The 11953-nt window shown below is 39.6% G+C and overlaps 1 long non-coding RNA gene across 1 annotated transcript; it reads right to left on the bottom strand.

Moving 5' to 3' along the window:
- Nucleotides 1-1308: 1308 nt before the first annotated feature.
- LOC122688659 lies at nt 1309-11257 on the bottom strand. Its single transcript, XR_006339534.1, has 2 exons — nt 11094-11257; nt 1309-1674 (listed from the first exon to the last, which is right to left on the bottom strand). It is a non-coding gene; the product is annotated as an uncharacterized LOC122688659 (long non-coding RNA).
- Between the last annotated feature and the right edge of the window lie 696 nt (nt 11258-11953).

Here is an 11953-nt window from a genome sequence, read left to right as displayed (position 1 = left end):
TAAAAAAAAGACTAAATAACTAAAATCAGATATCAAGGAAGGGATATTACTATTAACTTTACAGAAATAAAAAGAATTATGAGGGAGTACTATGAACTGTGTGTCAAAACAGGATAACCTAGATAAAAATGGACAAATTCCTAGAAACACAATGGGCCAAAATAGAAATATGAAAAAACAGAAATATAAATAGACCTGTAATTAGTAAAGAGATTGAAATGGTAATTTAAAAAAAACCACCCAACAAAGAAAAGCCCATGACAAGATGGCTTCACTGGTGAATTCTATCAAACATGAAAACAATTAACATGAATCCTCCTCAAATGATTCCAAAATAAACTGAAGAGGAGGGAACACTTCCAAGATCCAAATTCTGAGGCCAGCATTATCTTGATGCCAAAAACAGAGAAAGATTATACAGGACAAGAAAAACTACAGACCAATATCCTTGAAGTATACAGATTCAAAAATTCTCAACAAACAAGGGGTGGGGTATGGGTGAAGTGAAGGTGAAGTCGCTCAGTCGTGTCCGAATCTGTGACTCCATGGACTGTAGCCCACCAGGCTCCTCCGTCCATGGGATTTTCCAGGCAAGAGTACTGGAGTGGGTTGCCATTTCCTTCTCCAGGGGATCTTCCCGACCCAGGGATCGAACCTGGGTCTCCTGCATTGTAGGTAGACGCTTTCACCATCTGAGCCACCAGGGAAGTCCTTATAATGAGTTTCATTATAAAGTATTCAAATGAGGATCGACCAAATGAAGACACATGGAAGATGCGGTAAGGTCCGGGAGGAAACGCAGAGCTTCTGCACCCTTTCTTTGTGGAATCAAGGCACATCGCCACTGCAGCACATCAGTGTTCACTAGTCAGGAAGCTCCACTGAGCCTGTGTCTCGAGTTTTTAACTGAGGCTTCATTATTTGGGCACGACTGGTTACAACATGGGGCATTACAACGAGGTCAGGTCAATCTCCAGGGTCCCCACCCACCCACCATGGGGCCTGCCCCAAATTCCAACCCTCTGTGGTAGGTCCTTTCTGGTGACCAGCCCCCATCCTAGTTATCCAGGGGTCTACCATGACTCGCCTCATTAGCGACACAAAGACATTCCTAGTACCCAGGAAGTCCCAAGGGTCTTAAGAAGCGCACGGTGAGGAACAAGGACGGAGGCCACACCATACCGGAGTTGGAAGGTTGAGCTTTGAAGGGTCAAACCTCTGTAACAGCTGCAATTTTTCTTCACTCACCAAGAACCAATTTTCACCCCGGTAGAGAATGCACCCTTGAAGACAATGAAGAGACAGCCCCCCAAAACCAGAATGGAATTTTATTGTGTAAAGTTTATAGAAGTATGACTGCTATTCTTCTGTACAAAGTGCACAACAAATGGTTTTAAATATAACTGAGAGAAATGCGAATCCTATGACATTTGATACAAGCTGAATCATTTACAGGTACACTAAAAAAGTTTTTAAAATATCATCTTTCTCCAAAGAGTTCATTGCGCATTTCCTGAGTAGCGATGGGGAACCTCCCAGGCAGTCACAAGGGCATTTTATTGCCCTCGATGCTGATTTTTACTGCGTGTGCAGATCTGCTTTTTTCCTGATGTCTGTGAACTTTCTCATCTGTTTATCCAGTCGACTGATACCCTTCTTGGAGGTCCCCTGAAACTAAGAGTGGGGTAAAAGTTAAACAGCAAATTACTGATACATACATACATTTAGTTTTGTCTTTAATCTTCTTTTATCTGAAAGTCATCAGACTGAAGTGTTCCCAGCTCTGGAATAACCAGAATAAGCTTTGGTGACTTCAGGAACAACAGAGCAAGTATACACAGCAGGGTCAGAAATGCATATTAAGCTCTCTCAGAGAAGAATAATTTTGTTGTTATCTGTGCTGTATTTTTAAATTTCACCTCAAGTCCACAGAAATTTGCTAGGTGAGAGAAACGGGGGAGGAATGAAACTAATTCATCAGATTACATTTTGACTGTATGCTTTTCCCTTTCAAAGACTGCATATGGAGGTGACCATTTGACATATACAAGTTCAAACAGTGTTGGCATAAAAAATTATGATCTTCGAAGGCAAGGAAAGTCATCGACAAAAAACCGTAAGTGTAACGAATGAGATCAGAACTGCTAAGTGCTTGCTGGAGCTCTAGTTTCAGATTAGAAATAGTCAGGGTTCTATAACCCTGTGCAAATGATGCCCCTTGTCTGAATGACTTTTGGGACTGCTGGGAGAAGTGAATCAGGTAATAATAAAAAATACAAGCACACAATCAGGGCTCAAAATAAACATCAGCTACTACTACTGTTACTATTACTTTGCAATCAGTTTGACACAAAAAGAAAAGTAAATTAAGTCTCTTGATCCAAGGGGCTTACTACTTCTTGCATTCTCTTTCTACTTGCCCTTTTATGGTTAAAGATTTGTTGTTAGGTAACTTTTTCTATATTTTGAAAAGATTGTTATGTCTCAAAAAAGTGTGGTCTCCAAGAAGTTGACACCTTTAGGAAATGCTGAAAAGGTCTGCCATTTATGTTGGATCACGGCAAACACCTCTTGTTTGCTACAGTAATGCCAGCAATCCCAATCTTCATGAATGCTGAGTAGTTAAAAAGAGATGAGGTCTTTTAGTTCTTTTCCCCAGAAATTTACTACTGAATCACCTGTGAAGCTTAATTCAAAGAATGCTAAAATAAGGTAGAGACTAGGAGATACTTTAGGGCTGGTACTAGTGTGGTGAAGTTCTTTTGAGTTGGGGAACCCCTCCTAGTCTTATCTCACCTTTAGATTCAGCTTCTACATCAGATATAAGCAAGGATCTCTAATAAATCATTCTTGAATAAGAGCTACATTGATATCCATCCTAGATTTTCTATGTACATCCCAATTACAAATATTATATTAACATCAATTTTAGTATTTGGCACTAGCCCTGTGAGGGGGTGTAAAAATTCATTATCAGATGAGAAAGAACTATCGCCCTATGCAATACCCCAGATTTCTGGACAGTCCCAAGTATCTGACTTCCTTTCAGACAATGTGCCCCAATTTTCAGTATATGCAGTCAGTGCACACTGGGAGCCTTACCTGCTCAGATCTCTGCCCACTGCCCAACCCCCAGCAGCTCTACACATCAGCCTGGACTTCTTGTCCACTCCCAGCACATTCTGTAAGAATTTGAGCCCTCTAACCTCAGCAACTGGGACATGCCCAGGCTGCGCTGATTTACTCCTTGTTATAGATAATAAGACCTGTAGCTGGCAAATGCCTGGTTACCCCAAGTCTGAAAATACACAAAACTGAGTACCTAGCATGTCAAATTCAATAACTTCTCTCTTGATTTCTTAGTCCTACACCCTAGGACAGTAAAACTGAATTGCTGCACCACTTTATCAGTGAAAAATCAAAAGTAGCCTAAAAGATTAGCAAGATGGGTTTGCTTTAAAAAATATGGTACAATCATATTATAATACAATATTTAGTCACTGAAGAATGTTTACTCAAATGAATTTTTACCATGTTAAGTAAAACACAAACCTAACAAGGTATAAAAGAAAATGATCACAATTTTGCTTAAAAGTTAAAACACTACCACCACAACAAAAGAAACTCCAAACCAGTAATAATATGTTTATGCACACATATATAAAGGATTAAAGAAATAACCCAGAATGTTAATATAAGGTGTGGTGGGATTACAAGTGACACTAAGTTTATTTGTGTTTTTTTTTCCTCAATTATTTTTATTAGTTGGAGGCTAATTACTTTACAATATTGTAGTGGTTTTTGCCATACATTGACATGAATCAGCCATGGATTTGCATGTGTTCCCCATCCTGAACCCCCCTCCCACCTCCTCCCCATCCCATCCCTCTGGGTCATCCCAGTGCACCAGCCCCGAGCAACTGTCTCATGCATCCAACCTGGACTGGTGATCTGTTTCACACTTGATAATATACATGTTTCGATGCTGTTCTCTCAGATCATCCCACCCTCGCCTTCTCCCATAGAGTCCAAAAGTCTGTTCTATACATCTGTGTCTCTTTTTCTGTCTTGCATATAGGGTTATCATTACCATCTTTCTAAATTCCATATATATGCGTTAATATACTGTATTGGTCTTTATCTTTCTGTCTTACTTCACTCTGTATAATGGGCTCCAGTTTTATCCATCTCATTAGAACTGATTCAAATGCATTCGTTTTAATGGCTGAGTAATATTCCATGGTGTATATGTACCACAGCTTTCTTATCCATTTGTCTGCTAATGGGCATCTAGGTTGCTTCCATGTCCTGGCTATTATAAACAGTGCTGCGATGAACATTGGGGTACATGTGTCTCTTTCAGATCTGGTTTCCTCGGTGTGTATGTCCAGGAGTGGGATTGCTGGGTCATATGGCAGTTCTATTTCCAGTTTTTTAAGGAATCTCCACACTGTTCTCCATAGTGGCTGTACTAGTTTGCATTCCTACCAACAGTGTAAGAGTGTTCCCTTTTCTCCACACCCTTTCCAGCATTTATTGCTTGTAGACTTTTGGATAGCAGCCATTCTGTCTGGCGTGTAATGGTACTTCACTGAGGTTTTTTCCTCTGATAATGAGTGATGTTGAGCATGTGTTTGTTAGCCATCTGTATGTCTTCTTTGGAGAAATGTGTGTTAGATCTTTGGCCCATATTTTGATTGGGTCATTTATTTTTCTGGAATTGAGCTGCAGGAGTTGCTTGTATATTTTTGAGATTAATCCTTTGTCTGTTGCTTCATTTGCTATTAGTTTCTCCCATTCTGAAGGCTGTCTTTTCACCTTGCTTATACTTTCCTTTGTTGTGCAAAAACTTTTAAGTTTAATTAGGTCCCATTTGTTTATTTTTGCTTTTATTTCCAATATTCTGGGAGGTGGGTCATAGAGGATCTTGCTGTGATTTATGTTGGAGAGTGTTTTGCCTATGTTCTCCTCTAGGAGTTTTATAGTTTCTGGTCTTACATTTAGATCTTTAATCCATTTTGAGTTTATTTTTGGGTATGGTGTTAGAAAGTGTTCTAGTCTACGGCCATACCACCCTGAACACGCCCAATCTCGTCTGATCTTGGAAGCTAAGCAGGGTCGGGCCTGGTTAGTACTTGGCTGGGAGAAAGTGTTCTAGTTTCATTCTTTTACAAGTGGTTGATCAATTTTCCCAGCACCACTTGTTAAAGAGGTTGTCTTTTTTCCATTGTATATTCTTGCCTCCTTTTTCGAAGATAAGGTGTCCATAGGTACGTGGATTTATCTCTGGGCTTTCTATTTTGTTCCATTGATCTACATTTCTGTCTTTATGCCAGTACCATACTGTCTTGATGACTGTGGCTTTGTAGTAGAGCCTGAAGTCAGGCAGGTTGATTCCTCCAGTTCCATTCTTCTTTCTCAAGATTGCTTTGGCTATTCGAGGTTTTTTGTATCTCCATACAAATTGTGAAATTATTTGGTCTAGTTCTGTGAAGAATACCGTTGGTAGCTTGATAGGGATTGCATTGAATCTATAGATTGCTTTGGGTAGTATAGTCATTTTGACAATATTGCTTCTTCCAATCCATGAACACGGTGTATTTCTCCATCTATTTGTGTCCTCTTTCTTTTCTTTCATCAGTGTTTTATAGTTTTCTATGTATAGGTCTTTTGTTTCTTTAGGTAGATATACTCCTAAGTATTTTATTCTTTTTGTTGCAATGGTGAATGGTATTGTTTCCTTAATTTCTCTTTCTGTTTTCTCATTGTTAGTGTATAGGAATGCAAGGGATTTCTGTGTGTTAATTTTTTATCCTGCAACTTTTCTATATTCATTGATTAGCTCTAGTAATTTTCTGGTAGAGTCTTTAGGGTTTTCTATGCAGAGGATCATGTCATCTGCAAACAATGTGAGTTTCACTTCTTCTTTTCCTATCTGGATTCCTTTTATTTCTTTTTCTGCTCTGATTGCTGTGGCCAAGACTTCCAAAACTATGTTGGATAGTAGTGGTGAAAGTGGGCACCCTTGTCTTGTTCCTGATTTTGGGGCAAATGCTTTCTATTTTTCACCATTGAGGATAATATTTGCTGTGGGTTTGTCATATATAGCTTTTATTATGTTGAGGTATGTTTCTTCTATTCCTGCTTTCTGGAGAGTTTTAATCATAAATGGGTGTTGAATTTTGTCAAAGGCTTTCTCTGCATCTATTGAGATAATCATATGGTTTTTATCTTTCAATTTGTTAATGTGGTGTATTACATTGATTGATTTGCAGATATTAAAGAATCCTTGCATCCCTGGGATAAAGCCCACTTGGTCATGTTGTATGATCTTTTTAATATGTTGTTGGATTCTGTTTGCTAGAATTTTGTTAAGGAATTTTGCATCTATGTTCATCAGTGATATTGGCCTATAGTTTTCTTTTTTTGTGTGGCACCTTTGTCTGGTTTTGGAATTAGGGTGATGGTGGCCTCATAGAAGGAGTTTGGCAGTTTACCTTCTTCTGCAATTTTCTGGAAGAGTTTGAGTAAGATAGGTGTTAGCTCTTCTCTAAACTTTTGGTAGAATCCAGCTGTGTAGCCATCTGGTCCTGGGCTTTTGTTTGCTGGAAGATTTCTGATTACAGTTTTGATTTCCATGCTTGTGATGGGTCTGTTAAGATCTCTTTCTTCCTGGTTCAGTTTTGGAAAGTTATACATTTCTAGGAACTTGTCCATTTCTTCCAAGTTGTCCATTTTATTGGCATAGAGCTGCTGGTAGTAGTCTCTTATGATCCTTTGTATTTCAGTGTTGTCTGTTGTGATCTCTCCATTTTCATTTCTAATTTTGTTGATTTGGTTCTTCTCCCTTTGTTTCTTAATGAGTCCTGCTAATGGTTTGTCAATTTTATCTTTTAAAAAAACCAGCTTTTAGCTTTGTTGATTTTTGCTATGGTCTCTTTTGTTTCTTTTGCATTTATTTCTGCCCTAATTTTTAAGATTTCTTTCCTTCTACTAACCCTGGGGTTCTTCATTTCTTCCTTCTCTAGTGGCTTTAGGTGTAGAGTTAGGTTATTTATTTGACTTTTTTCTTGTTTCTTGAGGTAAGCTTGTAATGCTATGAACCTTCCCCTTAGCACTGCTTTTACAGTGTCCCATAGGTTTTGGGTTGTTGTGTTTTCATTTTCATTTGTTTTTATGCATATTTTGTTTTTTCTATGATTTGTTGGTTATTCAGAAGTGTGTTATTTAGCCTCTATATGTTTGAATTTTTTATAGTTTTTTTTTTTTTCCTGTAATTGAGGTCTAATCTTACTGCATTGTGGTCAGAAAATATGACTGGAATGCTTTCAATTTTTTTGAATTTACCAAGGCTAGATTTATGGCCCAGGATGTGATCTATTCTGGAGAAGGTTCCATGTGCACTTGAGAAAAAGGTGAAGTTGATTGTTTTGGGTTGAAATGTCCTATAGATATCAATTAGGTCTAGATGGTCCACTGCGTCATTTAAAGTTTGTGTTTCCTTGTTAATTTTCTGTTTAGTTGATCTATCCATAGGTGTGAGTGGGGTATTAAAGTCTCCCACTATTACTGTGTTATTGTTAATTTCCCCTTTCATACTCATTAGCATTTGCCTTACATATGTGGTGCTCCTATGTTGGGTGCATATATATTTATAATTGTTGTATCTTCTTTTTGGATTGATCCTTTGATCATTATGTAGTGTCCTTCTTTGTCTCTTTTCACAGCCTTTATTTGAAAGTCTATTTTATCTGATATGAGTATTGCGACTCCTGCTTTCTTTTGGTCTCCATTTGCGTGAAATATTTTTTTCCATCCCTTCACTTTCTGTCTGTATGTGTCCCTTGTTTTGAGGTGGGTCTCTTGCAGACAGCATATATAGGGGTCTTGTTTTTGTATCCATTCAGCCAGTCTTTGTCTTTTGTTTGGGGCATTTAATCCATTTACATTTAAGGTAATTATTGATAGGTATGGTCCCGTTGCTATTTACTTTGTTTTTTTGGGTTATTTGTGCTTTTTGTATTTAAAGATTTATATAAAAACATGCACTGCTTTGTCATTTTAATGTTATTTTAAAAGCATTCCATGGAATAAATTAGCATATAAACATACAATGTAGTGCAGGTTATTAAATTATTTAGAAGTGAAAAATCAGAAACTATAGACAAATTAAGAAATTACTAATATATTTTTACATTATAGACAGACTTACGCAGCCATTACAAATGATAAATATATAAGGTGGTTTACTGAGAGGAAGTGATCAAAATTATATAAATATAATTTTAATTATATTAAAATATCAATAGAAAACAAGCCAAAATTTTTGTCAAATTGCTTTTGAGTGGTGAGTGATTTTTCTTTTTATAATCTCAAATTTTTAATTATAAGCAGGAAAAACTAAGTTTAAAATATTACTGAAAATACATGTAATACATCAAAATTGTTAACAGTGGTGCTTTACATGGAGGAAGAATAGAACTTTGGGGAAGGGGGGTTATTCTACAGTATATTTACTCATGTAATTTCAAAAATAAAATTACACTTAAAAAGAATTTCATGTGAAAGCCGTTAATTCACACCAGTTTTCTCTTAGGAAGCATGTTTTCCAGTAATATTCATTAGTGTCTGTACAGTGTGAGAGTCTTGAGGGAATATGTAAGGAATCTTAATAGGGAAACAGTGTCAGGACAATTTACTGAAATGTAACATGGGATGTGGTGGTTTGTAGTTTAGTCGCTAAGTTGTGTCCGACTCTTGCAACCCCAGGGACAGTAGCCTGCCAGGCTCTTCCATCCACGAGATTCTCCAGGCAAGAATACTGGAGTGGATTGCCATTTCCTTCTCCAGGGGATCTTCCCAACCCAGGAATCGAACCCAGGTCGCTTGCATTCCAGGCAGATCCTTTAACAACTGAGCTATGAGACCAGCTCCCAAAACATGCTTTATTATTATTTTTCAGACAGAGCTCTATAAGCCAGACAGGCCAAGATAAATAACAGTCCATTTTGATCTTGGGAATGTTGGACAAAGGAGAACTCTGAACTTCCCTCTCCTCATGCTGGTCATGTCTCAGTCTAGCAGGAGGCCGGGCCACCTCTTCCCACCTCCCCAACACCTACAGGGAGGGTGGGATCTAAACTATCAACACCAGCAGACAGGCACATGCCCTTCCAAAAAAGACTGGCCACTACGATTTTTTATTACATTTTTCTCTGCCCTATTGTAGATCCTGATTTTCTAAAATAAGTGTGCTGGGGAAGAAAATATAGTATGAAAGAGAAGAATAAAAGAAAGGAAGAGACAGTGAGAATAGTAAAGGTAAAGAAAAACAGGGGTGGTGGGGAGGGGAAGGAGGGATATCAAGGGAAACAGAAATAGACAGAAGAGAAAAGGGAAGGAGGGGACGTCCCTGGTGGTCTTATGGTTAGGACTTCAGGTTTTCACTGCCCGGGTTCAATTCCTGGTCAGAGAACTGAGACCCCACAAGCCACAAGGTGTGACCAAAAGGAGGGGTAGTGGGGAGAAAATAGGGAAGGAAGCAGAGATGAAGGAATTCTAAGCACAGAACCAGTGCTCTTCTGCCCTTTATTTATTCTCAGTAAATAAGACTGTGTGCTTGGTCTTGATAGTAGCAAAGTGAACCTGCAGGAAAGTGAGTGTGTCTGTGGAAACAGCTGCCCAAGCAGGGGTCACAGAGGGCAGACTGTCAACTGTTCACTGCAGCAGAGTGCTGCTGGTAACCCGGGAGCACAGCAGGTCAGCGGGTCTGGCTTTGTGAATGTCCCAAGGTCGTCTTCATTTCCAGCCATGGACCAACTGTATATCAGTTAAATTTATCTCCTCAGTATTCAGTGTCAGGATTTATGCAATGAGCCCTCAAAGGCAGGTTACTGAGCCACTGACAACAGGAAGCCACCTCCCTTCCACCTGGATGCTACTAACCAGCTTATATGCCTGTAAGGCAGACCAGCCACTCTGATTCTGGGCCCTGACAAAAACCTTTTTAATAAAAAGGGTACCAGGCAGAAAGACCAAAATATCTATCAGTGAGGTAATTATGTACTGGGGTACTGATAAAAGAAGGGAACCTCAGATCAATTTCTAAATATTCAGGACGACTAGAATGTCACTGGGTGCCTGGCACGGTCATTATTTCAGAATAAAGAGGTCCTGGCCTTTTCTGGTTAGGAAAGCACGCACACACTTGTTTCCACTCTAGCTGCTCAAGCCCATGCAGAGCATGCTTCCTTGGGGATACCTCCCAGGTAACGCTCTGGCAGGGCCCGGCCTACAGGGGCATCCTGTTGCTTTCAATGCTGAACTTGACAGCACGGTGCACTTTGCTGAGTCGTTTCTGTTCTGCAAACCTCCTCTTATGCTTTTCCAATCGGCTTAGGCCCTTTTTAAGAATACCAGGCTAGAAAGAGTAGTTTGAATGGAGAACAAAGAAAGATTACTGAGCAGCAATGAGGATCACCGAGTAGTATTTACAGCGATGGTGACAGTGTCTACCCTAAACACTTCATAACAGACTGACTTAAAAACAGCTAAACAGGAAGGGAGGGGTAGGCTGCAAAAGCAGGTGAGTCCTGTTTCTCAGGGTTCTGAAAAAAAAAGACTATACCAAAACACTAGCCTTCAAAGTTCAGTTGAAATAAAAGGAGTTAATATGAAGAAACTTCCCAACTGATAATGTTTCTTATAGTCTGAACTAATGCTCACCAGTAATAATGGTCTTTATCTGACTGGACCAGGCTCCCCCATCCCTGGGGTTCTCCAGGCAAGAACACTGGAGTGGGTTGCCATTTCCTTCTCCAATGCTTGGAAGTGAAAAGTGAAAGTGAAGCCGCTCAGTCATGTCCGACTCTTAGCGACCCCATGGACTGCAACCTACCAGGCTCCTCCGTCCATGGGCTTGTCCAGGCAAGAGTACTGGAGTGGGGTGACATTGTCTTCTCCAAAAGAGAAAATAGCTCTCTTCAAATCAGATAAACCTTAAGAGCTGCTTAAGGGTTCTCAAACATGAAGTAAAAGACAGACAGTAATCTGCATTTCAGATCCAGCTTGCTGTCCCTGGACTGATTACTTACCCTGGATGATTCCATTTCCACATTCCACTTGGGCCTGACAACATAGTCCTTGTTCAAGGGCATGGGGACCTCTGCCCGGGTGCAGAATCCAGGATCTCCAGGTCTGAGAGCCCTAAGAATGGGAAGAAGAGCACGCTGCTTATGTAGCCAGACTTAGCTGGGCCCATGCCACTCATCTGGACATCTGTGTCAAACCTACTCTGCCCTCACCGAAGTCACCCCATCCACGTCTTGCTGTCTCAGATGGCTTCATCATCAGTCATACTGCTCTATCAATTGCTCAACTTTCCCCACAAAGCCAACTTCCTCTGCAGGATTCCTTATTCCCTCTTCTCAGCTTCAGATATAATCGTGCCTCTCTCCTTTCTAAGGCTGGCTCCTCCATGAGGACTCTGAATCTCAATTTCTCTGGTCCAATGGAGTCACTTGCGTTCACTTGTGAGATGAAAAGTCAGGCAGTCAAAATGACCTCCCAAACTGAGTATGCCCATAAAGCGGTTTACATGGTTGTGCATATGCAACTCATACAGTAATCTTTTGGTCTGTTTCCTGTTTTGTTAAAAAAACAAAACAAAAAAACTTGAGATACAGATTCACATGCAGTTTTAAGAATTAATACAGAGAGATCCAGTGTCTCTCTCAAAAAACAACATGCAAAGCATTACAGCACACTATCACAAGCAGGATATTGATGTTGCTGTCACCCATTAATTTTTATTTATATTTTCCCCAGTTTTACTCACACTCATTAATCTCTGTGTATGTGTTTCTTCATAAGAAACCACCACACCATTTTCTAGAGTGGCTGTACCATTTTACCTGCAGCAGTGGATGAGTGATCTAGTTTTTCTGCATCCTTG

The sequence above is a fragment of the Cervus elaphus genome, chromosome 33 (assembly GCF_910594005.1).
Source record: "Cervus elaphus chromosome 33, mCerEla1.1, whole genome shotgun sequence".
Taxonomy (NCBI): domain Eukaryota; kingdom Metazoa; phylum Chordata; class Mammalia; order Artiodactyla; family Cervidae; genus Cervus; species Cervus elaphus.
This window is presented reverse-complemented; position numbering and strand designations above follow the sequence as displayed.